Here is a 25,102-nt window from a genome sequence, read left to right on the forward strand (position 1 = left end):
CTAAACAGATATAAATATGATTTTCTTACATATATTCAATTTAAATATATAAATGACTAATACAAAGGATATGATAGTTCATGACCTCTAGTTTGTGCTACATGACAGCAACCACATCCATCTTAATCCTCCATTTTAACCTCAATGCCTAGCATGGTTCTTGATACCTACTGGGTTCCCAAGAACTATTTACTGACTCAGTGAATGAATTCATGTTCTAGCCAAGATTCAATGTGCAAGTCCCTCCAGCTTTAACCAAGAACGGGAGATAAAAATTAAGAGGAAAGGAGTGCCTGGGTGGCTCGGTCGTTAAGCATCTGCCTTTGGCTCAGGTCATGATCCCAGGGTCCTGGGATCGAGCCCTGCATCGGGCTCCCTGCTCCGCGGGAAGCCTGCTTCTCCCTCTTCCACTCCCCCTGCTTGTGTTCCCTCTCTCGCTGTGTCTCTCTCTGTCAAATAAATAAATAAAATCTTTAAAAAAAAAAAAAAAGTAGGAGGAAAGAGGAAAATAGGCATGAATTTGGCTACGGCCCAGCTTCTACCCATTCACCAGGTCAAAAGATTACATTAACCAACACTTCATCCTACTTTATCAATACAAAAAGTGACCTTAGGAAAACCTTGAATCGTTTCCTCTGTTCACCTAAGTTTAAAAGAATTGTTTAATAATTAGAAAAAGAATTGAACTAATATCAGAAAATCCACCTCACTAATCTTTATCACCTAATGTTTTCAAGGAAACCAAATTTTCTTTGTTATAGGCAAATACATCAATTTTTTATCTGAAAAATCTTAGCTAGAGTTATGCAAAGCATCAAAAACCCCTTCCACACAAGCTCTAAGCTCTCAATAATCATATGTACATAATTATACATTATATATATATATCTATATATATAAACATAAAATACATAAATAACACAATTACAATAGAACTACTACCTTATAAGACACCTGTCAGACAGCAAGTCATGTCTATGTTGCTGGGTTTTTTTAAAGGTTTTATTTATTTATTTGACAGAGAGAGAGAGCACAAGCAGGGGGGAGTGGCAGACAGAGAAAGAGGGAGAAGCAGGCTCCCCACTGAGCAGGGAGCCTGACACGGGGCTTGATCCCAGGACCCTGGAGTCATGACCTGAGCCGAAGGCAGACGCTTAACCAACTGAGCCACCCAGGCACCCTTATGTTACATTTATTCATTCAAAAGTCCAAGGTACTGACAGTGTACAGACCATGCCCTTAGATTACACTCTATCTAGTAACCTAAAAGGCAAGCATAGCTAGTAAAAAGAATCAAGAAAACCAGGGTTTGAATTCCAATGCCACCTCTTATTAGCTATGTCTCTTGAGTCTTTATTTCCAGAACTTTAAAATAAAATCATAAAATATAAAAATGCTTGGCAAACTAGAAGGCCCCATACAAGTGTAAGGTATAGTACTGTACTTAGTTTTCATCAAGAAAAAATAAAACACTAGGATACCTCCCTACAGGTTATTTATTAGTTATAAGGGGAAAAAAAAGTAACTATACAGTAAATAAACCAGATTAACACCTTGAGCAAAATTTAAGAAAACAGGATACTAACCTCCAGGGGTTTATTTATAAGCTCCAACCTATACAATTTTAAAGTACTATTAAAAATCACTCTGCACGGGCGCCTGGGTGGCTCAGTTGGTTAAGCGACTGCCTTCAGCTCAGGTCATGATCCCAGGGTCCTGGGATCGAGTCCCACATCGGGCTCCCTGCTCTGTGGGAAGCCTGCTTCTCCCTCTCCCACTCCCCCTGCTTGTGTTCCCTCCCTCGCTGTGTCTCTCTCTGTCAAATAAATAAATAAAATCTTTAAATTAAAAAAAAAATCACTGCAAAATTAATACAGCAAAACAAACAGCAGAATCATATCTGCAAAGACTTCTATTGGAATTATCAGAGACAAAGTATAAAATAAGTACATTTAATAGGTTATTAAGAAATAAAAGATAGCTTGAGAACACGACCAAGAAAAAAGTGTAAGACTACCAAAAAATAATAAAAATAAAGCAGTCTTAAAAAGGAACTACATGAAACTTCTAAAAATGAAAATAGTAAATAAAATTTTTAAAAACTCAATGAACATGCTACAACATGGATGAACCCTGAAGACATTATGCTAAGTGAAATAAGCCAGACACAGAAGGACAAATAGTATATAATCCACTTACATGAGGTACCTAGAATAGTCAAATTCATAGAAAAAGAATGTAACATAGTTCTTGCCAGGGGCTGGGTGGAGGGGACAATGGGAAATTATTGTTTAATGGGCACAGATTTCAGTTCGTGATGATAAAAAAAAGTCGTGGGGATGGAGAGCGGTGATAGTGAATGTACTTAACGTCACTGAACACTTTCAAGTGGTTTAAAGTGGTAAATTCTACTTATGTATATTTTACTATAAAAATGAATATAATAGTTACAACAAAGTGGGAAAATTTTTTTAAATTCAATAAACTAATTGAACACAGCTCAAGCAAGAATTAGTTAACCGAGGGGCACCTGGGTGGCTCAGTCGGTTGTGTCTGCCTTCGGCTCAGGTCATGATCCCGGGGTCCTGGGATGGAGCCCCGCGTCAGGCTCCCTGCTCCTTGGGAAGCTTGCTTCTCCCTCTCCCACTCCCCCTGCTTGTATTCCCTCTCTAGCTGTGTCTCTCTCTGTCAAATAAATAAATAAAACCTTAAAAAAAAAAAAAAAAGAATTAGCTAACTGGAGGAAAGGATCTAATTATCCAGAACACAACACAGAAAGGTAAAAAAAAAAAATGGAAAATATGAAGACAGGTTAAGAGGCATGGAGGGTAGAGTAAGAAGACCTACTTCAAATACAAGTTCAGATAAAAAATATAGAAGGTAAAATTTGAGGAGAAAATGGCCAAAAGTTCTCCAAAACTGTTGAAAGACACCAATCATCAGATTCCATGGCCTAGTGAATTCCAAGCATGATAAATAAAAAGAAATCAACTTCTAGACATATCAAAATGAAAGTGTGGAAAACAGATTCTTCTTTTTTTTTTTTTATTTGACAGAGAGATAGCACAAGTAGGCAGAGCAACAGGCAGTGGGAGAGGGAGAAGCAGGCTCTCTGCTGAGCAGGGAGCCCAATGCAGGGCTCGATCCCAGGAGCCTGGGATCATGACCTGAGCCGAAGGCAGACGCTTAACCGACTGAGCCACCCAGGCGCCCCTGGAAAACAGATTCTAAATATTCTAAATATTTATATAATAAAAGAATGACAATTAGATGGATCACAGAGTTTTCAACAGCAATAAAAGCCAGAAGAGAATGGAATAAGATCTATAAGGAAGGAAAAAACTAACTGCTAACATAGAATGCATACTCAGAAAAACCTATCTTCAGGAATGAGACTTAGATAAAGATATTTTCAAACAAATGAAAAGTTTTCCAACAAAAGACCCTCACTAAAGAAAATTCTAAAGGATATATTTCAGGCAGAGAGAAAATGATCTTAGATCCCAAACAAGAGGTCTGAGATGCAAATGAAAATGATGAGCAAAGACACTTGTAAATGCAGAGGCAAATTAAAGCAACAGTGTTTAAAACAGTAATAATATCTAATTTGTTGGGATTGAGGGAAAACAAAAATAAAGGAAAAATACATAAAGTTTAACTTCCAAACTGGAAGAGAGAAGGAAATGAAATTTTCTTTAATTCGTGAAAATTAAAAGGAAAAGGGAATGATTAACAACAAAATTTAGATGGTGGTTTCTTAGAAGGAAGCGTGTCAGAGAACGAACACAAGCGGTAAGGAACATAAACTGACTTCAAAGATACTGGCAATGTTCTAGATTTCAAGCTAGTTGGTGGTAATTCATTTTACAATTGTTTAAATTGTACATTCAGTATACTGTATGCTTTTGTTATAATAAAAGTAAAATTTTAAAATCAACACAAGAAAAAAATCAAATAGTGATCACTCTCTAAAAATCTAGAATACTTCACAAACTTTGGTCTTAAAAATTGAAACAATAGGGGCGCCTAGGTGGAGCGGTCGGTTAAACCTCTGACTCTTGGTTTTGGCTCAGGGTGGTGAGATCAAGGCTCGCGTGGGGCTGCACAAGCATGGAGTCTGTTTAGAGTTTCTCTCTCCCTCTCCCTTTGTCCCCCTCCCCCCAACATGTGCATACCAGCACACACATGCTCTCTCTCTCAAATAAGTAAATATTTTTTAAAAATTGAAACAATAAAAATATTATTTCATTTAAGAAATACTTATCGAGGGCCTAATTTTGCCTATAACTGAGCTGAGGGGTGGCATGAAGATTTCTAATCTCCCTTCTCTGCGTCTTCCTAACCCTTGAGAGCAGTATCGTCTAGTACAGTACAGTACTCACTGGCCATAAGTGGGACTATTCACATTTAAATTAACTAAAACCAAGTAAAATTTCAAATTTAGTTCCTCTGTAGCACCAGACACATTTTAAGTGCTCAGTAGCCATATGAGGGCCACTAGATTGAATAGCACAAATATAGAACATTTCCATTATTAGAGAAAGTTCAATTAGACACTGCTGCTGTGTTTTTTATAACACTAGAAATATATTGATAATTGAATAATCTTAAATACAAAAGAACACCTTAAAATTGATTAGATCTCCTTTTAAAGGCATTTTATTTCTATGAAACTGCAGCTCCTTGGTAGTATTCAAAACAGTTTGCTGTTTGTTAAAAACATATAAAAGTGTCAGTAATTGTCCACCATCCTGTGTCCCACCAAAAACCATCAGAACACAGCATTTTTTTTAATGAGCCAAAATTAAACAGTTAAGCACAGTGCCCCTGAACTGTAATACAAGCCATGTCATAGAGATACGAAAATCCACAGGATGAATGTATTGCCCCTTCTTGGGGGCACCAATTTTAGTTGACTTTAAAACACTGTTTTACATCTACATAAAATAGCAAAACATGAAATTCATGTGATTTTTAAAAATAAAACCCTATAGGAATCATGAAATTTTCTACTTATAGCAGGACACTTTGGGCTACCTCTCCAGACTTACGAGCATACCATTCATTTCTGCCAATAGGAGTATTTTGGAGGAAAAATGTAAGCATTGTTAAAATAAATGAATTCTATATGATTCTTTTATTTACCAGAAACAATGATATACAACAAAACTCTGTAAAACAATAACATCCTTAATATCTAAAGCAGCAAACCTCCAGTCGCCTTTAAAATTAAAAGACAGAGGGCCTAAACTACTTCAGCCTAATCTGAAATTTTGCTTTAGGCATTCTAACACATATTCAGTATTTCTATAGCACTCCCAATTTTTAAAATTACCTAACCAAAAACACTAAAAGGAAACAAATGTTAAGCCTTACTTTAACAGTCATTTAGGCTAGGTCTGCACCTTAAATTTTCTGCACCACCCCCCCAACGCTGCTAAGTGAATGAGGGAGTCAAAATGCTTCTCCATCTAGACAACTGAATGCAATTTCAATAGTGCTTATGCTAATAATTGGTTTATGTCCCCAGGAGGACTTCTGTGGCTCCACTTACATAACCCATTATGCAAAGTGCTGAACTATTCTTTCTCTAGAAAGCATTTTGAATACTGATATTTGTACAAGGTTTACTTGCTTTATTAAATAAAAAAGCTTTTCTTGCTCTAGCTTCAAAGATCTTCCCTGCAGAAGAGGTGAAAAGGAAAGCCAGTTTCTACTACTTCACTATGTCAAAGGCCAGTTATTTATCTTGTTGGCTAATCAACAGAGTAATGACTTACAGCAGCACCCCCAGGCAGTCTCCCCCCCCCCCCCCCCCCAGTTCACCAGTTTCCTCTTGGGACTCTGGTTGAGAAATACAGCCTTAAATAATTTGAAGCAACTTGTTTGTACTGAAAATAATCTGAACTGCTCCTTGAAAGTCTTAATGTAAAACATGACAACATTAATTCAGCAGTGATGAGAATCAAAATACAGTTCCTATAGGGTAACAGAAGGGTAGAACGTACCCTCAAACCTAACTTGACTATGTATAACAAATTAGATGAGTAATCTCCCCCAATTCCCTGGTTCTGTTTAAGCCAAGATTTTCAGAATTCACAGAACCATAATCTTAAAAACAAAACTGGGGGACCAGCCAGAGTTGCCAACTTTTATTTTGCCAAGAACATTTAAAAAGAAAATAACTACCAATTACCACCACCATTATTTCATAAAATAACTAATATGCTTACATCAAAAATGGTAAAAGACAGTTTTAGAAAAAAATACTATCTTTTAAATTCAACAGAGTTAGCTTTATGAAAAGCTAACTCATTCTCATTTCAGACAAGTGAAAACTCTGTCATGGACTGACACCTCTCCATAGTCCAGCATTGGGGAACCAAAGGTCTAAGCAGCTAACTCCCACTTGGAAAAAGAAAACAACAGTAGGACATGCCCAAACCAAATATTAACCTATTCAATAATGAGGAAGTAGAGGCTTGAAGAGGTTTAGGGACTCTCCCAACATCTCGGACAAAGAATTTTGACACAGGTCTGTCTAATCCCAGAGTCAGAATTACTAACCATTATGCTAAGTTTCCTCTAATATTCTTTCAGTGGTATAAAGATCCATCCTAATCCAGTCACCTTTGTGACCAATGACAACTGAGGAATTTCCAAGACAGCTGGCTAGAGGTGTACTTCCCTGGCCATCACTCAGACCGAAGCTAAATGGAACTCCTGACCTTTGCCTCATTAATACCAGGCTCACTGCAACTAAGCCAACCAGCCCAGACAAAGCACACACAAAACCCCCTGCCTCCGACAAGACTGACGCAGGACTCTCAGGACATTCCCAAGAGCCTGTGATATAGTAAAAAACATATTTCTCAGAAACAAAAGGAATGTATTAATTCTCAAGAAGGAAATAAACACTTCCCTGGTAACTCAGTCTAAAAATAATAAACCTGCCCTCAAAAAGTTACAACTCTCAGCCTCATTCTGCAAACTATTACACATTAATACACAGGTTCCCCATATTTAAATATCAAACAGAAAACTACATGAAATTCCATAAGTCTACAGTCCTTAGTTTCCAAATAAAAATACGTAGTTTTTATATATGTATCATTACATGACGGAAAAAAGTAGCTTATCATTCCATCCCTCTAGGATAATCAGAACATTAAAGACAAAACTACCTGTGTTAATCAAAAGTACTTATAAAAGAGAGTTGAAAGAAAATAATGTAATTAAATACCATTTTCCATGAAAGGCACTATTAGCAGCCAGTAGGAATAGGAAACAAAAATTATATTTGGATATTCAAAGGCTTTTGATATTAAAACCAAAACTGAAAGTCATAAATATGAATAAATAGAATACCTATCAGAGATCTGCTTCCAAATCCTCACGTATCACTTGCCAACAAATGCCCAAAAGAAACGACTAAACAGCTCTTAAGTAACTAAAGCCTAACACTCTGGAACCAGTGAGTCTGAAATAGTTCATCCTCCATGAAATGGGGTAATGACAGCATAATATCCTTGCCTGCAAAGGCAAGAAAATTTTATTTCCCAACTGGATTTTCAATGATCAGATTCTTTGTACTCCATCTGAATCTGCGATGGGAGGGAGCAGAATACAGTACAGACTATCTCTTCTTTCTGTTTTAAACAGATGCCATCTAAAATAAAGGTTCATTTTTCTCTTTCCTTGTAAACTCCCTCTCAGCTCTTTCATCTCTTTATACAGATTCAACCAGTACATCCATTTGTATCACTCTCTACACCCATGTTTAATATATGCCTAGTACTGACCTCTCTCATGGACTACAAACCCATATTTCCAAAAGCCTCTGGGCAATTCCAGTGTTTTGCAAATATATAAAAAACTCAACATATTCAAAACTGATATTATGCACCTCCTTGCCTATATTTCTAGTAATAGTACTACCATCACCATCACCTACACTTAAAATGAATGTAATTTTCAACTTCCAGTTTCTCCAAACCTTTCCCAACAATCCCTCCTCCACCCACTCTATCTCAATGCCACTGCCCTTGCCCTGTGTGGATACTATACTGAAAGCTGGCTTTCTACAACAAATCATTTCACATACTACACTATTAGACCTAGTAGTTTCTCAATACCTCCTAAATGTTGAACTCCTAAATACAGCATTTAAACATGCTCCTCAATCCAGACCCACTTAAAATTTCAAACCTCATCTCTTATTTCCAAAAATGAACCCTATATTCTAAGAAACCTGTCCACTAACTTTTCTGTGTATGCAGTGAACTTTCCCACCTCCACCCTTGTGCTTACATCACTCCCTTTATTTGAAAAGCTTTCATCCACCTACTCCCGACCCCTAAATTCTTGTTTTAGAAAAGTCTTACCCTCTGCAATGTGAAACTCAGGCTACCAGTTTATTGAGAGGTAGCATGATATTGTGGAAATGCACAGGCTTTGGCACCAGGTGGACGTGGATTCAGACTGAGGCTCAGCTACTTAATATACTTGAGCATTGCCCTTCTTATTTATTAAGAAAGATGCTTATATGTTGTTGTGAAGCTTAGAAAATGTATGGAAAGCAACTAGCACAGAGCATGATGCTAAGTGCTCAATAGCTTCAGAGTATTTTTTACCTCCACCACCTTCCACTTTTTAGCTGATTACTCCAGTTAAAAATGAACTCATTTTCCTTTCATATAACTCCAAACTTTAGGTCAAACCACTCACACAGTAAGTATTTACATATTTTTATGTAAATATCTTACATCCCCTTCTAGATTTCAAATTCCTAAAGACCAAATACTTAATCTTTGTACCGTATAATGCCTAACAGTGCTTTTCATGAAACACACAACACCCACCTACAATGAAAAAACTTTGTAATATGCCTAAGCAATACAATTTACCTCTTCATGATTTCTGATACACCTTAGAAAATTATTGCCAAAACATGAATTTTAACGTTATGGCTGTATATTTGTTCCTACACGGTTGCCCAACATAGCTTGATGCCTAACACAGCAAAAATTCAGTACCCATTGACTTGAATAATACAATAAAATTTACAATGCAAATATTCAGTATCTATTGAATGGACTTGAACATAATAAAATTTACAGTGCCTAAGGGTACCTGAAATTCCCCGGTTACCTTTTTCTGCTCTTACAATTCTTGAAATATTTCCCTTCAAAACACATTAGCTATCATACTCTATGTATGGATCCATAATCATATCTGACTCCTTTTGCAGACTGTCTCGATTCAAAATTCCAATCATAAGCTCTAAACAATTAAGTACTTCCAACAGCTAAGAATCTACAGTTTCCATCTAAATCTAAAAGGTGGGCAACTAATCTTCCCTCCACAATTTTTTCCAAAGACTTTAAAAATCAACCACCCTTTGACCACAGTCAGTAAAGGAATAAAAGAAACAATTTTTAAGAAGTCATCCACCCTTTGCCTGCTGAAAATGAACAACACTGAAATAAATTTTCTTTTGCAAAGGAGAGCTCACTTACCACTGAACTTACCACTTCAGTCTATTTTCCCTAATGCATGACATTACCTCCCCTTCCAGTAGTGGGAGGAGATAGAATGAGGTAAGTACCCAAAAAACTACAGTATAAGTCCTAATATAAGCACAAGATGAGAAATGCAGTTACATGCCACTGGTTTCACAAAGGTGGTTTGTATATACGACAGTCACAACCTGCAGTAACCGCACTCTCTTGTGACCATAATTTAAAAATCACTATTAAATGTGGAAAGCCCTTATCGCCTACAAACCTTCCAGCAATGTACTACCTGAAATCTGTTCACTAAAAAAACTACCTACATCACTTTCTCCTCTAGGAAATTCTCAATTTATCCGAGGTAAACACTTCAAAATACAGGTTCTCACACACACACACACACACACATACATACACACACACACCACCTCTGTCCACCTGTGTGAACCTCTGCATTGCAGCACAACTCTTAACAGTAGAGGGAATCTCTAAGGAGTTACTGTGAAAATTTTTTCTTTAAAAGTTAAGGAAAATGACAGGTCCAAATATGAAGGTATACAAACTTCGGAGAAGAGGGGGTACAAATAATTCTCCAACCCTCCGTAATCAATTCGTGCAATAACCGCAGAATGAACTCGCCATTCAACTGTGACTTCAGATGGCCACCAAAATTAGGAGTGCATATTACAGAATGGCATCCTTTTTTTAGGTCTGCAAGAAAATAAGGGAACTTAACTACTGATTTTCCTCAAGCAAGCTGTTTTTCTAAATGACTTCAGCAACAGCTTGAGCAAGCTTTCCAGTGAGTAAAGATCATGGGAGGCACGCCGGTGCCACACTGATCTACGTATCCAGAACCGGTCCTGAGCGCAGTCCAAATCGATCCCCGGGCAACCCCTAGGCGGGTCTGGATGAAAAGCTTTGCAAAAGATCCCCGGCATCTACACACGCATCGCCCAGCCCTGGGACTGAGAAGACGACACCCCTGGGACCCGGGCTAATTACTGACCCGAGGACAGACCCGGAGGACGCGAAAGTCGGGAACTGGAGCCCAAGATTGAGTCTGGTGTCCAGGTTCCCAACCCCAGGTCGACAGAGAAAACCAAATCCGGGAGGCAACGCGAAGATTTAGGGGAGCAGAAAAGAGGAGGTCGGACGGACCGAGGCCCAGCCCATCCCCACTCTCAAGTCCCAACGGCTACAACAGCTCCAGGAACCCCCTCCCCGGCTCCGCCCCGCCCACCCCAAGGCCCCGCCGCCCGCTCCTTCCCGCCCGGCGGACTCGGCGAGGAGGTCGGCGGTGGGCAAGCCCCTTCCCCGCACCCCGACAGCCGAGCCCGCAGCGTAGAGCGGGCAGCGGGGGCCCGAGAGCACAAGCCCTGACGCGGCCCGCGGCCGTCCGGGTGTGCTCCTCCGGCCACTCACCGTCGGCCTGGGCGCTGGGAGGAGGCAGGCGCGGGTCGGCGGCCGCGGACCCCCGGGCTCCAACCCGGGCAGTAGCCCCTACTCGGAGCCGATCGAGGCTCAGCAGCTGTGCCTACAAGGCCTCTCTCCGGCCCGAACCTTGGAAAAGCACTTCCGGGGAAGCGGGGGAGGGAAGCGTTTTGGCACCGGAACTGCTCGCGGGCGGGAGCTGCCAGGGCCTCCCAGGCGGGGCGGGGCGGGGCGGGGCGGGGCGGGGCCTCTCCCGCTGAGCGCCGTAAAGCCGCCCCCAGACTCGTCACTAACCCCTTCTGCCCCGAGGCCTCTCGGATCTCCAGGCAACGGCTGCGTCCCTTACTGCTCTTCCAGTTAGTCCACTCCAGCCACCTAATTTTACGGACCAGGAAACCGAGGATCGGAGAATTTGGGTGCAAGGGTCCGGCGTATACAGCCGGCCTCCCGACTCTCCAGTATGCTCTCCACTCCAGTCCGCCTCCTTTAAAAATAGAGATAGTTGACATTTACTGAACGCTTACTGCGCGACAGGCACTGTATTACGCGCTTCGGATGCTTAACTCGGTCAATCATCCCCATACCCCTTGAGGTTGTTATTCTTATCTGTATCTTGCAGAGAAGGAGGCCGGTCAAAGATACTAAACCCAATACCACAAACAGTGGCTCTCGATTTTAACTTGTGTTGTGTGTATAAATCTCATCTAGCCCTAACAAGATTTTTAAGCTCTTTAAGAGCAGGAGGCAAATTATATTCCTATACTTGGAATTTGAACAGAAGCCAAGAGCCAGGAGATTCTGGAATCTTATTGCCTGCATCCTGTTATGTACTTTTACTTTTTCACCTTGAGCAAGTTGCTTGACTTCTTTAAGCCTCGGTTTCCTCATTTGCGTGTGTGCGTATACATATACGGACAATCATCTCTGGATTGTGTAGGAATTCAAAATGAACATGCATGATAAACCCTTCAGTGTACTTAGTACCAAGTAGGACTGGATAAAAGTCAACAATTCTCCTCCATCACCATCAAGAGGAACAATTTCTCCTCCTGTGGATCACTCTAGTAGGGGGCAGTTTGGAAAACTGTGGGTTAGCAATAGGCGATGGAAAAGGTTAAGGAAATAAAGAGTAGAGGGTTTTGCAATAGGAAAAATGAAGGTAGGTAAGCCAAAGAATGTCCTGGGGCCAGCCTGGATACTTGTGACACTGGGAGCTCGGACAGTCTGAGGACCCACAGGGTCAGATGCCAAGCAGGAAAAGAAGGGGCGGGGGGGATGAGGAAGGAATTCCTCAGCCACAAAATCAGGAAAGCACCGAACATCTGAGGCAGATTCTGTATCTGAGGCCAGATATGGGAGGGAGGATGGGGGGGGATCCTCTTAACATGCATACTGTCTGCAAAACAAATTTACAAGCAGCTCTTAAAACTGTGGGGGAGGAAGGTTTTTAAAAATTTTCTAGCAAGAAAGGCAGGAAAATGGAAATGGTTCAAAACCCATTATTATGAATTTAAGATGTAAACAATGCCTTTGCCATTGGCTTTATTTACAGGGCTGTCTTGTTTATTTTATTTTTGTGTTTGCAGAAGTGTTTGTAATTACTTCCCTAATACCCAAATTTAAGCAGCCTTTCGTGCCTCACAGTGTGAAGAAGTGAAAAACAGAGCCTGGATTGGCAGGACTCACTAACTTCTCTTTCCACAGAGGAGCTTAGAAGGATAGTGAGAAGGAATCCTGACCTTGTCAGCCTCCCGCAGGACTCAAATATGCTAGAGGTCTATCACCGAACTAGTTATCTAACTAGTAAATGGCACAGTCAGGATTTGAACGTGTGTCTGTCTCCTTGGATGCTTTTCATCACTATGCCAGTGGTTTTCAAACTGGTAAGTGCATCAGAATTACCCAGAGGTCTTGTTAAAACACAGATTGCTGGGCCCCACCCCCCGAATTTCACTTAACCATGCTAGTGCTTCTCTGAGCTGTCCTCCCTGGACTAGCAACATCAACATCGTCTGTAAACTTGTTAAAAATGCAAATGATTAGGCCCCACTCCAGACCTCATGAATCAGAAACTCCAGGGTGGGGCCTAGCAATCTGTGTTTAAACAGGTCTTGCAGGTGACTCTGATAGATTCTCAAGTTTTAGAAACACTGCACTCTACTATCTTGTCTTCCACATAACTCTTTTTTCTAATTATCCCCAACAGGAATAACTCCACTGAAGCAAAAGTTCTCCCGTTGAATTAAATGATGTGTGGAAGCATTTCTATTCATGTTTTGCTCTCAGTGGGAGATGAGGCTAGAAAAAAAAAATGAGTATTCATGGAGGATTCTTTTTTGATTACTTTAAATCTGTACTGAAATTTAACCAGATAATACTGGGTTAGGGGTGGAACTAATCTTATTTGGGAACTGCTCTGTGGCAGGGCTTTACATGCATTTTCTAAATTAATCTTCACTACACTAGTATGAGGTTTATGGTCTTAATTTTACAGAAGAGAAAAACTGAGACCTAGGTGAAATAAGTGACTTAAGGCCACATTCTTATTGAAAGGGCAGAACTCTGGGTTGTTCAAACAAAGATTTCTCTAATTCCAAAACTCATGATCTCTCCACTTCGTGGCAGGAGCTTGGAGAACCAAATTCCAGTGTGGGCTCCACCACCCAAACTATGCAACATTGAGTAAGCGACTTAATCTCTATTTCAATTTCTCCATCTATAAATAATGTTATCATAAATCTTTCCCTCCCACACTGGAATGTTAGAACAAATGAGGAAATAAAAGTATAAGCACTTTGAGCTTTTTGAAGAAAAACAGTAAAAAGGCAAGTTATTACAGTATTGTATATTTAACCAAGTGTTGCTATGTGAGCCTGAGCATCAAATCTTTCCTGGTTATCTGCTGATTCATACATAAAAGGTTCAAAGGCTATACTTGAAGCCAAAGAAAAAGTTGTTTGACTTCATTTGTCAGTGTCTCCTAGAAGTTAAAGAAGATGACAGAGAATTTTATGCAACTCTTTTAAAAATTACAGGGACTCTCTCACCAGGTTCATAGCTCCAGGTTGTTGCCAAATTGCTGGCCCACCCTCATCCTAGAGATCTTTCCTCCAAACCTTTTTCTTCTCCCCATTACAGGCACCCCTCCACCCTCCTGCCTCCACCCACTAGGCAAAGATTTAAAATTCCTCTTTATTATGTAGAAGGATTTAGCTCAATCCTCCTCTTAGGCCAGACTCCAGGCCTATCTTTGTTGACAGAATCGCCAGGTTGCACAAATCCAGGGGGTACCATTCATAAAGAATACAACCTGAATGGTGCTCAAGAGGGTGCCAATTGTACAAGCCACAATAGGAATGGTCCCCCTGGAACCGTGCAAGGTTTGGCCCTGTCCATGCATAGCTTCCACCCCAAAAATCCATTAAGGTGTTTTGTGAAACAAAAGAGCCATCTACTTGGGTGTCCACCGCTTGCCAGACTTTCAAATAATAGGGCTTCTTTGTTTTTTGTCTGTTTTAACCTAGGCCAGATCAAATGCTTAACTCACCAGGCTTAAGTCCTGGGTTCCACACTCTGCTATAGCATTTTTCACTCTCTTCTGTGACATTATTGCCTATTTCCCCATTAGACTTGTGAGTTTTGTAAAGATTTTGTCATATTTTGTCTTCCCCACCTTTTATTCATGCCTTAGCACAAGTGCTTGGAAAGCATTTGCTGATTTGACTAACAGCACAGTGTACTTGTATGTATGTGCTAATATAACTGGCCGATATTGGACATTAAATGGCCCTCAAATGTGTTGTTTGACCCACAGACTTTTGTACTAAGAAACAAACTGAGAGGTCAAAATTAAAAAAAGAGAAGAAATAAACAGTCAAAAATTTTTAAGTGAGAAATATCATGTAAAGTAAAAATCCCAATTTCTGGCATCTCTTGAAAATTTAGACACTCCGGCAGACTGGATGTGCATCCCCCATGGCGTCAGTGTCTTTAGCTCAGATGCAGCTCCTTATTCGGGTAGTGCAAGAAGTCAGCCTCACTCACATGTGAAATCTTCATGGTGGGCACCGAGTTTGGAGCCTCTGACTGGTGTGTGGGATCCTATGGACGTTTTGAAGAAACAAGTATAGAAGAGTGTAGATTTCACAGGTGCTCATATCTGATTATTGCAGTGTATTTTAGGGTAATTTTAAATTGTTTTTCCGGGGTGTCTGGGTGGCTCAGTTGGTTAAGCGACTGTCTTCGGCTCAGGTCATGATCCTGGAGTCCCGGGATCGAGTCCCGCATCGGGCTCCCTGCTCGGCAGGGAGTCTGCTTCTCCCCCTGACCCTCCCCCCTCTCAAGTGCTCTCTCTCTCTCTCATTCTCTCTGTCTCAAATAAATAAATAAAATCTTTTTAAAAAAAATTGTTTTTCCGGGGTAGACAATTGTGGGATACCATGTTGTACCATTTCTAAACAAGCCAGGCAAATGGAGACATCAAATGATAAATATTACCACCAACATTTTAAAGGCGTTGTAGCTAATGTTATTTGTCAACAGCCTTGAAAATCGAAAAGACAAATAATAGCAAATACTTGAATAAATGTCATGATAACTAATGTAATGGAGTATGAGCCTTTTCTCCGCCCGACCCCCTCATGCCAGCTGGAGAGACACAAACACCACTAGTTCTAGTAAGTAATGGAGCCAGGACTGGAACCCAGGCGATCTGTCTCCACAGATGTGAAATTAACTACGAAACTAATATTTATTGAGCCTTTCCCATGTGCTAGAGCCATGACTGCCTCTCAACTGAGACTACCAGATTTATGGAAGAGTGCATGCTATCTCTTCCAGGTTTTTAATAGGTGCTGTAATAAACCTACACAGAACCTTCTCATCTCTCTCTCTCCCTCCCACCCCAGGTCATGTTGATATGTTTATAATCTTCAGTTTTGAAGTGTGTAAATCTAAAACTGAATGCCAGAAATCTATGACTTCCTTTAATTCCAATATAATTCTTGCACAAAGTTTGTTTTTTTTGCAAGTTATCATGAACAGCCCTATGCATGTGACAAACAAAAGATATCTTTTTAAAACAATGGAAGCAATTTGAAGCAATATAATATTGACACTGGAAACCAATATCCGTAGTTAAATTGTGCTTGTGTGGAGAAATGGGAGATAACAAGTTTGAATTCAAGCAAAAATGTCACATTGACATAAATGCAGTAAAAGTTCAAAAATGAAAAAAAAAAGTTAAAAAATGGAGGATCTGGGATGCCTGGATGGCTCAGTCAGATCAGCATCTGCCTTTGGCTCAGGTTCTGATCCCGGGGTCCTGGGATCAAGTCCTGCATCGGGCTCCTTGCTCAGCTGGGAGCCTGCTTCTCCCTTTGCCTGCCTTTCCCCCCTCCTCATGCCCTCCCTCTGACAAATAAATAAAAAATAAAATCTTCAAAAATGGAGGATGTAAAAGGGAATGGTCATCAATTTTTAGCATATTTTACATTTAAGTAAACATGAGAAAAAAAAATATTAGAACTGACACCTCCCTTTAAAAGGTTTCAAGAATTAAACTTCTGTTGTTGTCCAGATTGGGCTGTTCAGTGAGTCTCCAGACCTTAAGAGGTTGCATTCCACCCTCGTTGTTTCTCATGCAACTGTGGCCCAGTTCACTCTGCCTCAATTTCTCTTTCTGCAAAATATGCACAATAAGTGCATCTTGTACCATAGAGATGTTGTGAGACATAGCTAATAAATGATTATAAAGCATAGTTCTTTGAAGTATAAAGTACTGCATAATTACTAAATACTATAATAATCATCCTCATAATAATAGTAATTTTCAACCAACACATCAACCAGACCCAGATGCTTATTCACCTCCCATTTAGGCAACAGTGTATCTGCCACCTATGAAGTAAAGTAAAAATCTTAAACTACAGGCGAGCTCCACCTCTTCCTCTTTCCTATGCAGAACGTGAAGTCGGTCTGCCAGAGATCTATCTCAGTCGCCTCACCTGCTAGCTGTATGATCCAGCTTGCATGAGACAGTGAAACCTCTCCAGCCTCTACTCCTTCCACTGTCAAATGACAGTGAGAGTAACGCCCACCTCACAGGATTGTTGTGAGAGGTCAACCAGTGAGTACATGCAGAGCCATGCACAGTGCCTGGCAGACCGTAAGAGCTCACTGACTGCCAACGGCGCTAAGGACGAATGTTGAGTAGCCGTCTAACCATGGTACTGAATGAAAAAAAGAAAAATCAGTACATTCAGTTTGGAGGATGATCTGAGCTGCCCTCCAGATGATGTGAACATTTATCAAATATAAGCAGTTAATATTAAAATTTGATAGCAAAGTAAAGATTGAGAGGAATTTGTGGTGGAACAGATACATATATATTTATTTTTATATAGTGGAATATTACACAGCTATAAAAAAGAATGAGATTGTGTCATTTATAACAACATGGATGGAACTAGAGGGTATTAAGCTAAGTGACATAAGTCAGACTGAATAGCATTGTATGGTGACAGATGGGCGCTACATTTGTGGTGAGCATAGCATAATGTATAGACCTATCAAATCACTATGTTGTACGCCTGAAACTACTGTGTGTCAACTACACTCAAATTAAAAAAAAAAAGAAAGAAAGAAAAGGTGAGACATTTTACTTACCCAATGTGTTTGTTTGTTTTAATAATTGTACATGAAATAAATGACTACATTTTGGGTATAGATGATGAGGGGAAAAAATAGAGTAAAATGGAAAAGTACAATGCTCCCCATTCCCCAGCCCACTCCTCTCTGCAGTTGGAACCACTGTTAATAATTTGGTGTTCTCATTCCAGACCTTTTCCTGTGCATTTACATTCATGTAAACAAAACAGAATTACCCAATAAATAGGCAGATAAAGTATGTACTTAAGGCACCAACAAATCAAGACCCCCCAATTTTTTTTTGTAAAGAACTTGACATTTTTATAAATGCATAGATCTTTAAAAATCAGAATTTGTTGGGACTTCCTTATGCTTATTGAATTTTAGCATTGTTTTAATCTTAAAGTAAATAACAGGGATATTATTTCATATGTACCATAAGCTCTTTAGTGCTTAGGACCTTTCTTAAGATCTTAATCCAAGCTTGCTTTATAAAGGCTAGAAACACCTATATTTTACAAAACATAAATATAATCATATTGTTTTGCAGCTTGCTTTATTTGTGTGAGTGATTTTAAACATTGTGCTATTTACTTACTGGCAACCCAAATAAGAAGGAACTTTCCCCATATCTGTCATTATACTCCACCAAGAACTATCCCTGTGTAAGGGCCTTATTAGGACAATTTGAGTTTCAAAAGCTTTCTTTCTTGGTAAAGCAAATTTCATTTTCCATCACATTTTCAAGCCAACGTAATACAATCCTTTTTTAATCTCCTCAGAGTGTATGATGGAGAGAAATCCTGCAGACCAGGAGCTTTCTAAATGGTGACTATGGAGAGACGCCAAGGAAATCAAATGGTGCCAAGTGCAAAATCCTCAAGTTGCTCTCTAAACTAACAAATTCGTTTAGAAGCTGGATTTTACTGAGGCAGGAAGCATTTCACCCACAAAGGTAGAGCACATGGGGAGACTGTATTTGGGACTGGGGAAGAAAGAAGAAAAGTAAAGCTACATTGTACTTCAGAAGACAGTAAGAAGAGAATACTCCCCAAAGAGAAGATTAATGACCTTTTGTGAAGGAAGAAAGAATGCTTAAGCAGTAGTTTATAACTACATGTATTTAAAGTATTTCCCTTATAGTAAATTAACTGCTGAAATGTTATTATTCCTTCAATAAGTTCAACGTACTTAGAAGATACAAACATAGGGGCGCCTGGGTGGCTCAGTTGGTTAAGCGACTGCCTTCGGCTCAGGTCATGATCCTGGAGTCCCGGGATCGAGTCCCGCATCGGGCTCCCTGCTCAGCAGGGAGTCTGCTTCTCCCTCTGACCCTCCCCACTCTTGTGCTCTCTCTCATTCTCTCTCTCTCTCAAAGAAATAAATAAAATCTTTAAAAAAAAAAAAAAAAGAAGATACAAACATATATGTAAAAAGATAGATCAAATATATAGAGATATAGATCTATAGATCTAGATATACTTGAAATAACCCCGACTCGAAACTACTACAAATGTTTATTACACACATACTGTGAGTAAGACACAGGGGGTATGACTAAGAATTCTAGTCACAAAAGCTGCCCTCTAAGAATCAAAAGGCCAGTTGGAGAGAGAAGTTATAGACTCACAGAGGAGGAACCACAACAGTGCAAAACAGGCTGTATGGTAAATGCTAAATGAATAATAGAACCTCTTATCTTTGGAGACCTCTTCCTTCATGCACAGTCTTAGGACCAAGTAAGAGATGGGACTTAAGTTGTGTTTAAAGGATTTGTAGAAATTATAGGGAGAAGAGGGAAATAAAAAGGATCCCAGCTTTCAAAAAGGCATAATAGTAGAAAAGCACAGAGCACATTCAGAAGACCTTGAGCAGATCTCTTTAACTGAAACAAAGAGTTTGGGTAAGCAGGTTGGGCCTGTAGTCTGAAGGGTGCTGACAACTAAATTAAGATATGTGGGCATTATCTTTTCAGGCAGTAAAGAATCAAAGCTGGTTTCCCTACTATGAAGCAACATAATTGATGTACACTTAAAAGAAAAAACAACAACTTTTTTATTTTTTAATGAGAGACATTTGCAAAACACAGAAAAGCCTAAGAAATAAAAGTCACCTGGAAAACCACCACCCAGAAATATGTTACACTTTTGATGGGATCACATATACCATTTTTTTCTGGTCTTCTATTTGTGTGTGTACGTGTGCATGTTTATGTATAAATTGGGATTATTCTTTCTTAACATGATTTTGTGAGTACTTTCTTATTAAAAATCACAGCTGCACTGTATTTTATCATATAAATGTAATATATTGTACTTACTCAATTTTCCATTTTTTCATCTGGTCACAAAAAACTAAAATTCATCCAAGGTTAACCTAAGGAGTATGAAGAGAAGATTGGAGTAAAGGATAAGCTGAGAGTGGGAGGAACAGTTAAGAAGCTATTGGTAGAGGACAGCTTATATAAATTAAGGCATATTCACTCTCTAGAATAGTTTACTATATTACAGCATAACTATTGTTTCAAAGAATGATGTTGTTCCTCGTGTACTATTATGGAGTGGTCTCCCAGATATATTTTCTCTTCTCAGTCCCCTGAATTTGGAGTGTCCCAGAACTCAGTTCTCTCTTCTTCCCCATCTACATTTATTTCCTCCCTTGGCGATCTCACCCAGTCCCAGGGATTTAAATATTGTCTGCATGCTAACCACCTGATGGCCTGTGGAAAGAAAGGGTATTCTATATTCAGGGGTGGATACAAGTCTTCCGAAAAAGAATTTGAAATTGTAAATAAAATATGCCTGCTCCACTCCGACGCTATCCAATAAGAGACGTTACAAATACAAAATGCTGGTGTCCTGCTCTGAGAGGGGTCCTTGGAAGTGAGGGGCCTTGTATGCTAGAGCCTAGGCAAGGGCCTGGAGACAAGAGCAGAATGATATGATGAAGGCATCAGTAAGGGGATATCACTATTTCAAAGTCAGGGGATGGGGTGGGTGGAAAAAAATCACCCATCGATTTGGGCAATTTGTTCTTTGCTATCTATTCATTCAGATGTCTATAGAACAATAACCTGAAACTATCGTTTGATTTGGCTTCCTAAAAAATGGTATATTACTCATTGTGAAAGCGGGGGAGAAAAGAGAGTTTCTGTGGGCTAATTAAAAAAATAATGCTCCTGAGACAGCAAGCAAATGTACATGATTCTTTATTTCCAATATCATCTCCAGAAATCAAAGTTTCTCTCACTGCCTCTATTGTAAGCTCTGCTTTTCAGCCAATAACACGCTCAGCTAAAATTCGCAAAGAATTCTTTCTTTCCGCATTGAAAAGCCTGGCGACTTTGATATGACTGTAGTCTGCCCCTCATTATGCGTGAGTACAAACATGTAAAAAATATTTATACATCTCTCCAATCTATAGAAAACCATTTTGGGGTCTTGAAAACAGTCTCTTTACAGATGGGGAGAATGTGAGAGAAATGCCCTCAGTGTGCTGGCTAAAAACTGCAATGTCTGCCCAGCACTGTGCTTCCTCTCATAACAGGGGATGCTCTGCTGAATGAGCCCTTGTATGTCAAAATTCAAAAAGTTCTTGTTTGCTCCAGTTGAACAAAGCTCTCACAGACAGTGGGATCTGCAGGGTAGCCACCAAGTGTGTTGAACCAATGTTCCCTCCACCACACTGCCGAATAGTTTATCGTAATGGCAGTTCTCACCTTCATGTATAGAGCCCGGTGTTCGCGGTGCCGTCCTGCACAGAGCTCCCACTGACTTCAAAGGAAATGACATAGAACAGAACCCCATGGTGTAAGGAGAAACAAGCAGCATCTGATCAGAATCAGGCCATATTTTTTTTTCATTCTCTCTGTATAAATGGCTAAATTTATATACAGAATATTTAAAGGCCACCTTTCACTGCAGCAGTTTATGAATTGTCAGATGTACATACACTTATTAGGGAGCTCAACACTGAACTGCTTATGTAGGAGGGAAAGGGAGAGGGTTGTGTTGTAGAGAAATCCATCCCAGTTCCACGTTTTTCTTGGTCTATAAGACCCCCTCCCAAGAGACCAAAGTGATCGGGGCTGGCTTAGTGGCTCGTTTAACTTAAAGCTGGCCTTAAGGCAAACCTTAATGAAAAAGAAGGAAGAGACAGAGGAGAAAAAGAGGAGAGGGAGAGGGAGGAGGAAGGAGAAGGGTGGGGGCAGGTATGTTTGTTTAAATCCTTGGATAGGGGAGGTCTCTTTCTAAACTTAAAACTAAGGGGAGGAGGAGTCACTAAAGAACAGTAAATTTAACTACAAAAAAAGAAAAATTCCACATGTCAAAAATCAAAATAAGATATATTTAAATGACAAATAAAAAACTGGGGGAAAATATCGGTGACAACTTAGATAGGTAAAGGATTAATATTCTCCTGAATTTACAAAGAACTCAGGAAAGCTGATTTAAAAAAAGAAAAACACTCCCACAGCTAATATCACACTCCATGGGGAAAACCTGAAAGCTTTTCCTCTAAGATCAAGACCAAGACAAGGATGTCCACTCTTACCACTTTTATTCAACATAGTACTGGAAGTCCTAGCCAGAGCGATCAGACAAGAAAAAGAAATGAAAGGCTTCCAAATTGGTAGGGAAGAAGTAAAATTGTCATTATTTGCATATGACATGATACTATATAGAAAACCCCAAAGACTCCACCAAAAAACTATCAGAACTAATTAAATGAATTCAGTAAAGTTGCAGGATACAATTAATAAACAGAAATCTGTTGGGTTTCTATACACACATAATGAAGTAACAGAAAGAGAAATTAAGAAAACAATCCCATTTGCATTTGCATCAAGAAGAATAAAATACCTGGGAAAAATTAAACCAAAAAAAAAAAAGTGCTAAAATTCCCATAGAGTAAACAAAGGATCCATACAATTCACAGAAACATAAATTTATATGGCCAATAAACATTTGAAAAATGTTCAGTGCTACTAATAACCAATAAAAGCAATGAAATAAAAACAATGTTTTCATTTCAAACTGGCAAATAGGAAAAATGAAATCACATATTGTAGCCTTTTCAAATATAAGCAATAATATCAGAAAATGTAACTCTTTAAAAACGCCTTTTCAAAACACCAACAAAAACAAATAAAGTACCAAAGACTATATATAATAAGACATGCAGAACCTAAATTTAAAAAAAAATGAACTTTCTTCCTGGGCAGAAGAGCCTCATGAGGGACAGGGCCTGCTCAGGGAGGGTATTCTAGCATGATGGCAGCCTATAGGTGTCAGGAGATTAGCTACACATGGGGAGGTCAAGCAAATCAGTAGAATCCTGAGGATAATGATAGGCAAGTTTCTCACTGTGAGAGAAGAGTGGTATAAATAATGATAGGAGAAATCTAGAATGAGCCCCGTAGTACTAGATTGAAATGGAACATGTCAGTGTGAACTCACGGTTTTCAATATAGGTAGATAGACACAGAAATAAATATGGATGTGAATGTGGTTTTTATCTATGTATACAAGTGTATGTATGTGAATACATATTTATGTGCATATGTATATGCATAGATTTATTTCCTAGCTCAGTCCAATGACAAGGCGGGGGAGAAGAGACACTCTGGTAACTGATCTAGTGTCTAAATAGTACCTTCTCTTCTCCACGTGGACTTTGTTCTTTGGGGAGCTCATCCATTTCCTAAGGCTTCATGCTGAAGCTTACGTCAAGATTAGACCTTTCACCTAAGCTCCAGATATTCAATGTATTCAACATTTTCAAACTGCTAATATGACTTCTATACTTGGTTGTCTCACAAACATTTCAAACTTAACATAGTCAAAATAGAAAGTTTAATTTCCCTGTGTTCTCCCCAGGCCTCCCAAGTTCCTTCCCATTGTTCCAACTCTATAAATAACAACACAGGTCATTCACTCAGTCACTGAAGTCAGAAGTCTGGGAGTTATCCTAGCCTCCTCCCTTTCTCTTACCCTTCATAGTCTCTCCGCCAGCAAGTTCAAATTGTTCTACTTACAAAATATACCTTGAATTAATTCACTTGTCTCCATCTCTACTTGTGACCATGCTAGTTTAAGCTACCACTCCCCCTCTCCTAGATAACCGCAATAGCTGTCTAACTAATCCCTCATATCCATGGGGATCTCCTTACGTTGCATTATCAAAACAGCCAGAGTGAACCCTTAAAATGTAATTGAAGCTTGCCTTTCTCCTCCTCAAACCCTTAAAACCCTTCTAGGATTTTCCGGCCTGTTAGAACAAATCCAAGTGTCTGGCCATCGTAAAAAGACCCTGCATGATCTGGCTACCTGCCTAAGGCTTCCGACTTCATACCATGCACTTTATCCCAGCAATTAAAACTCTGCAGTCAGAGTTCCTAGAACGCACCAAGCTGTTACCTGTTTCCAGGTTTTTGCACTTGCCTTTCCTTCTGCTTGCTATGCTCTACTTTCAGCTTTTCACATGATTGTCCCCTTCTCATTCTTTAGTTCTTAGCTTAAGTGCCAGTTCCTCAAAGCAGAATTTCTTGGCCATCCTATCTAAGTAGGACCCTCTATTAGTCCCTATCACAGCCAACTGTTTATATTCTTCCTAACACCAGTTGCAATTGATTTTTTTAAATTTTGTTTTGTTTTGTTTTATGGCCAGTCTCTCTCACTAGAATGTAAGCTGTATGTGGGGAGTGATCTTGTCATTCCTGTTTTCTCTTTCATTCCCATAGCTCAGCATGGTGTCTGCTATATACCATGTAGTTGATAAATTTATTTTATTTTATTTTATTTTACTTTATCTTATTTTATTTTATTTATTTGAGAGACAGAGATAGGGAGAGAGAGCATGAGCGGGGAGGAGAGGGAGAAGCAGGCCCCCCGCTGAGCAAGAAGCCCAATGTGGGGTCTCATCCCAGGACCCTGGGATCATGACCTGAGCCAAAGGCAGACACTTAACCGACTGAGCCACCCCGGCGCCCCTGTAGTTGATAAATTTTTATCAAATTCAAAAACAACTTGTAGAAATTTACTATGTATTAGATGCAAAGGATTCAGAAGTAGAACACAAAATTTCTCCAACTGGCTTACAGTCTAGACGGGAAGCAAATAAGCAATTGCAATTCTGCATGGGTAGTACTGTAATAGGGAAAGTCTCATATGGGAGAGGCCCCTAATCTGGGCTCTAGGCCAATCACAAAAGGCTTATTGGAGGTTGTGACATCGTAGTAAACCTGCTGAGTTAGTCAACAAAGATACAGTGGGGTAGGGCAGAGGCCAAGAATAGTATGTGCCTAGAAAGGAGGCAGACCATGGCATATTCAGGAGGCTAAATACCTTAGGGGTGGACAGTAGAGATGAGGGTGAAGAGAATGAATGGCAAGAGATGAAGCTACAGAAATAAGGTGACATAAGGGTAAACCCCAATAAATGGTTTTTACTACATCTTGAGGGAGTGAGATGGTCAGTGGAAGGTTTCATGCAGGGAGTAACATGATC

General features: G+C 39.6%; 1 protein-coding gene across 2 annotated transcripts in view; it reads right to left on the reverse strand.

The window, feature by feature from the left end:
• Nucleotides 1–25,102, reverse strand: part of FRS2 (fibroblast growth factor receptor substrate 2) — a 126,833-nt gene that overhangs the window by 96,982 nt on the left and 4,749 nt on the right. Inside the window, exon 1 of one of the 2 annotated variants that reach the window (XM_064590899.1) lies at nucleotides 10,938–11,103. The exons of the other annotated variant lie outside the window; for it this stretch is intronic. The gene's annotated coding sequence lies outside the window, so the exon portion shown is untranslated. Of the gene's footprint in view, nucleotides 1–10,937; nucleotides 11,104–25,102 lie in introns of those variants that run through there. 2 annotated transcript variants of the gene reach the window in all.

This window comes from Mirounga angustirostris, unplaced genomic scaffold (genome assembly GCF_029215605.1).
Source record: "Mirounga angustirostris isolate CCGP_5_RB_7025 unplaced genomic scaffold, mMirAng1.0.hap1 SCAF_5, whole genome shotgun sequence".
In the NCBI taxonomy this organism is placed as follows: Eukaryota; Metazoa; Chordata; class Mammalia; order Carnivora; family Phocidae; genus Mirounga; species Mirounga angustirostris.